Source organism: Mus caroli, chromosome 6, assembly GCF_900094665.2.
Source record: "Mus caroli chromosome 6, CAROLI_EIJ_v1.1, whole genome shotgun sequence".
In the NCBI taxonomy this organism is placed as follows: Eukaryota; Metazoa; Chordata; class Mammalia; order Rodentia; family Muridae; genus Mus; species Mus caroli.
This window is the reverse complement of record NC_034575.1, coordinates 132,841,851-132,847,647: the sequence shown is the minus strand read 5'-3', so window position 1 is coordinate 132,847,647 and position 5,797 is coordinate 132,841,851. Positions and strand designations below refer to the sequence as shown.

General features: G+C 45.6%; 1 long non-coding RNA gene across 1 annotated transcript in view; it reads right to left on the bottom strand.

Annotated features, from left to right (window-relative positions):
• LOC115031334 overlaps positions 1-5,127 on the bottom strand; it is a 16,799-nt gene extending 11,672 nt beyond the window's left edge. Inside the window, exon 1 of the long non-coding RNA XR_003836960.1 lies at positions 4,948-5,127. This is a non-coding gene — a long non-coding RNA (uncharacterized LOC115031334). The remainder of the gene's footprint in view (positions 1-4,947) is intronic.
• Between the last annotated feature and the right edge of the window lie 670 nt (positions 5,128-5,797).

Sequence of the window (5,797 nt, the reverse complement as noted above, 5' to 3'; positions counted from 1 at the left end):
TAAAAAATTTTTCTTCCTTTTTTTTTTTTTTTTTTTTTTTTGAGACAGATTTTCTCTGTGTAACCCTGGCTGTCTTGGAAATCACTCTGTAGATCAGGCTGGCCTTGAACTCACAGAAATCTGCTTGTCTCTGCCTCCCGAGCACTGAGATTAAAGACGTGTGCCCCCGCTGCCTGGCAGCCTGCTGAATGTTCCTATGGCCTACTAACTCACTGCAGTCCCATAAGCATCACATTTCAAGAACTTAACTTCCCTGGCCTGGCGACACAGTATGCATTTGCATACTACCTTCTGGAAAGGGGTGGAGGATAGCACTGGCTAGACCACACACCAGAGCCCAGAAGAACTGGTTGGGAAAGCTGGCTGGGACGAGTCTAATCATTCTTTGGGAGCAAGTGCCCAGTCATCTACAGTCTTTGCCTTTTCTGGTTTCCATCCTAATCCAAGCAGCTGGGGAAGCCTTCAACATTCTTTTATTTAAATTCATGTCATTTATTGGTAGTGGTGGCGATAGGCTGCACTTGTAGAGATCAGAGGGCAGCTGCAGGCATCAGGTCTCACTGTCCACCATGGTGTAGGTTCCAGGGCTTGACTACAGGCACCTTCTCCCACTGAGCCTTCTTACTGGACTAAGCCTTGAAGGCACTCTGTGCTATTTCCCACATACATGCTGTGACCCATCCATACGTACGTACCCTAGGACACATGTCACCTCCTCTGAGTCATACACAAGTAAAGCAGCAAGTAGCAGTGCTAGGCTTACCAAAGAGAGGAGTGACATTTTTCTGGGCTCTGCAATCACAGAGACCCTCAACTATGGCTCTACTGTGACTCACGAGGACACCAAGGGCAAGATTTGACATTTTCTATAAATTCAGACAGGAGGCCTTTTATTGTAATTACATTTTTTTCTTATGTGAATGTGTGTTGGGGTGCCCCCAGAGGCCAGAAAGGGGCATTGGAATTAAGGCTATTGTGAGCTACTGAACACAGGTGCTGGGTGACAAACTTGGGTCCTCTATAAGCACAGTATGTGTACCTGACAGGTGAGCCATCCATTCTGGCCCATGAAGTTCATCTCTGCCAGAAAACCCCTTCTCTCTAGATTGAAGCTCAACTTGCCTTCCAAACTCAACACTCTCCATTGTCTGTGTGACTCGGGGCTTGGTTCCTTGGTTCCCGGTTGTTAAAGTGTAGAAATGAACCAGTATATTAGAGAATGTTTTTCATTACTGGGTATGGTAACACACACTCCTAATCCCAGCCCTCTGGAGATGGAGGCAGAAGAATCAGGAGTTCAAGGTCATTGTTGGCTACACAACAAGTTGGAGTCCAGCTTGGGCTGAGACTTTGTCTCAAAAGCAAAACAACACAAGACAAAAGGAATTTCGTTTAATGAAATAAGGACTTACAGACAAGCCTGGTTTGCATTGTCATGGGCTAGTTAACACGAGCTGCAGATAATAACTCATTGTTTAGCAGTCTACCTGTATTGGCTCATCCTTTCTACAATTCCATGATGTATTTATGGGGTTTGCTCTTCTGGTTTTGATTGGGTTTATAGCCCAGGCTGACTACATACTCAAGGTGATCTTGCTTCAGTCTCACCTGTGATGAGTTTATGATCATCTCTATTTACCAGATCATGAGACTGGAACTTCTCCATGAGGCAGCTTGTCAGGTTGGAGTCTGACTGCTGGTATTCTGACTCAGGCCCTCCTACAACCCTGTGGCTTATTCCTCACCATTTCAGCTGCCTCCTTAGAGAACATGAGTGGTCCCACCCAGACACGCCCTGTAGGCCTGATCACAACCTCAGTAGAACAGTCTGAAATAAGCCATCGTTCTGATGGCATCAAGATGGAGTGTAATGAGCTTGCTCACACCTTTCTCTTGGCCATAGATTGGCTCCTCGGCCTCTGGTACCAAATGGTCTGAGATCCAGAAGGTAGTCTGTTCTTGGTGACAGAACGTCAGTGCAGGCCAGGTGTGGGGGTACACACTTCAAATCCCAGCACTCAGGAGGCAAAACAGGCAGATCTGTGTTTAAGCCATTCTGGTCTACATAGCAAAGTCCAGGACAGCCAGGGCTATGTAGTTAGAGCCGATCTCAAAGGCCAAGGAAACCCCCAAACAGAGCAGTTAGATTTTGATCTACAAACATCCACAGAAGCTGACATGCTGGCACACCCTTATTATCAGCACTCAGGAGGCAGAGGCAGGAGGATCTGGAATTTCAAGGGTTAGCCTGGTGTACACACGGTAAGCTCCTGGCCAGCAAGAGAAAGGACAACAAAATATACCTTCAGCAAGCTTTTAGGTTGAGATGCTTCCTTCAAAGGGCCAATGCAAAGGCTAATAAAAACTAATTTTTTCCTTTCCTCCTCCTCCTCTTCACACGCTTGGCAAACGTGTCTGGAATGAAATGAGTCAGATACCTGTCTCACTTAGCCCTTGCATTTTATGGTTCAGACTTAAGTAGAAAGGACCCTTCTGGTTGTTTGGTTGCTTGACTAATTGATTTTCTGTTTTATTTTGTTTTTCTTCTCCTATTCAAGACAATGTTTCTCTGTAGTCCTAGCTGTCCTCAGGACCAGGCTGGCCTTGGACTCAAAAATCTGCCTGCCTCTGCCCACCTGCAGGCACTTATTTATTCTAAAGATTTATCATATTTTTATTTGTGTGTGTGTGTGTGTATGTATGTATGTATACACAGTCAGTGTGTGTATTGTAGATGTGTGCAGGTGCCTGTGGAGGCCAGAAGAGGACATCAGATCCTCTGGAGCTGCAGTTAATTGTGAGCAGCTGACTGGGTGCTGGGTATTGAACCTGGGTCTTCTGGGAGACCAGCCAATGCTCTTAATTGTTGAGCTATTTCTCCAGACCCTATTTAACTTAATGTTTTTTGTGTGTATGTATGGTGTGTGTGTGTGTGTACACATATTCATACCAAACTCACTCAGCAAGCACAGTGGCTATCTAAGCTTGATTCTGTCCCTGTGATAAACACCATGACCAAAGGCTAGTTGGGGAGGAAAGGGTTTATTTTGCCTCATATGTCCCTATCACAGTCTATCACGAAGGGACGTCAAGGCAGGAGCCTGGAGTCAGAAACTGAAGCACAGACCAGGGAATAATGCTACTCACTGGCTTGCTCCCATGGCTTGCTCAGCTTGCTTATTTCCACAACACAGGACGACCAACCCAGTGGGCTAGGCTTTCCCATACCATCATCTGTCAGGAGAATACTCCAACAGTGTGCTTCCAGGCCAGCCTGATGGAGATGTCTTCTCCATTCAGATTCCTCTTTCCAGATGACTCTAAATAACCGGCACAGCTGCCCAGCTTTCCTTATTTATGGATTTTTGTTTTTGATACAGTCTCAAGTAGCCTAAGCTGGTTTAGAACTTTATATAAAGACAAGGTTAGCCTTGAACTCCTGACTCTCCTGTTTTTACCTTCCAAATACTGGGGTGACACCAGTTTGCAGAACCACATCCAGCTTTGTTATTTTACGTTTTTTTAGAAACTTAATCTTTTTTTTTTTTTTTTGGAGGGGGTGATTTGTCACTATGGAGACCAGGCAAGACTCGGACTCATACAGATCTGCCCACCTCTGCCTCCAGAGTGCTGGGATTAAAGTCATATGCCAGCATGCCCCGAGTCTTAAAATTAAAAAGGAGGAGGGGGAGGAGGAAGAGGAGGACGAGGAGGAGGAAGGTATAGCCAAATGGCAAAGTGATGGTCTAACATGTAAGAATTAGGGTTAGTCCCCAACATTCCCCCAACACACACACACACAACAGACTTAAAATTCAGAAAGATGTAGGCAGGTTTGGCGGTTCATGCTTTAGCTCTTACGAGGTTGAAGACTGTCCTAAGTTTGAGGTCGGCCTGGACTATCATAGTTGAGTTCCAGGCCAGCCTAGGTTACAAAGTAAGACTATGTCTCATAAAAAGTAAATAAATAAAAATATTAATTTAGAAGGCTGGAGAGATGGCTCAGTGGTTAAGAGCACTGACTGCTCTTCTAGAGGTCCTGAGTTCAATTCCCAGCACCCACCGGGCGCAGCTCACAACTGCCTAATTCCAGTTCCAGGGGATCTGACTCCCTTACACAGACATATATACAGGCAGAACACCAATGCACATAAAATAAAAATAAATTAAAAAAAATATTAATCTAAATTACATTTTTTTTTCCCAGAGCAGAAGGAAGCCTCTTACCTTTTACGAGACTGAAATCAAGCCAATAAGTAAAGTTAAGGGTGATCTACCATTCCTGGCAAACTAAGTGGGTGAGATGGCCCAGTTGGTAAAGGTGCTTGCCTCCAATTTGACTGAGTTCTGTCCCTGAACGGAAAGAGCCAGCTCTAGAAAGTTTTTCTTTCACCACACACCTGCTATATATGGTTTTTCTGCTATAATGGTTCCCCCCGCCCCACCCCCCAATATATTTTATTTAATATTTATTTTTAATTTGGTACCCAGTTCTGTGTAACTCCTGCTTACTGCGACACAATTCGTGTGTTGGAGAAAAAAACGTCCTCCCTGCGCGCAGACCTTGAAAGGACACACACACAGCCTGCCTTTGTTCAAATTCACCAGGAAGGGAAGACTGAAGAATCCGGGCGCAGTTCTAAGAGACGCCGCGTGGCGGCGCTGTGGCTAGCGGGCAGAGTTTTCACCGAGCTACTCATTGGAATTCAGAGAAACCTTGGTCTCTTAGCAACCACACCGCCAAGCTTGCAGAGCACCCAGACTCAGCTGTGGGTTCATCAATCAGTGTGCTCCAAACGCAAAGCTTCTAAACATCAGAGGAAATTCCCCAGCAAATAATACCCGTTACGGGCGCGAAATCGCTACTCAAAATATTGTTTTAAACTATTTTACAAATGTGATCATGCGCAAAAGGCCCCAGCAGACCGCCAAACCCACAGCACTTACCGTGGCCTCTCCGTTTTCTGTCCCTTTTTTTTTTTTTTTTTTTTCTTTATAAGTCAGCTTCTCATGTATCCTGGGCTGGCTCTGAACTCCCCGATCCTCCTGCCTGTACGTCCCCAGTCCTGGGATTACAGGCACGCGTGACCACACTAGATTTTTTTCATTGCTGGCAGCAACCCCAGGACTTGGTGCACGCTCGGTAAGCTCTGTACAGACTGAGCTCCTGCCTGCCCCTCGGCTGCTTTCATAATTAGGTTCAGAGGACATGCAGATGTCTCCATGGCAATACACGCTTTCCCCTGAGTGGGTGCGCATGTGCAGGGTTAAACAGACAATTTGACTTGGTGTGGAATGAATTCACTGCAGGCTGGTCTCACTGACCTCAGGCCTCTCAGGCCCTCTTTGATTTTTTTGAGCTGCTAAATCTGGTAGGTTCTGGACTTTTCCCAAATGTGGACACGTCAAAAAGTGCTATCTATTCTTTCTCAGAAGCCTCTTTTAAGAGGGTTTTTGGAGTCCAGTGAGATGATTCAGTGTTTAAGGGTGCTTGACACCAAGCCTGGGTCCTGAGTTTGGTCTCCTAAACCCACAAGGTGGAAGGAGAAAACAGATTCCCATAGTTTGAACTCTGATCTCTATGCATTCTGTGGCATGTGTGTGTGTGTCTATAACCCTTATCTAAACCCATCTCTAGAATCCCAGCATGTGGGAGGTAGAGACAAGAGAGTTAGGAATTCAAGGCCAGGATTGGCTACAGGAGTGTGTGGGAAAACAAAAACCAAATCAAACCAAGTCAAAACAAAGGTATTGCTTTAGTGACTCTCCATCAGCTCTGAGTTATACAGTAGACTTT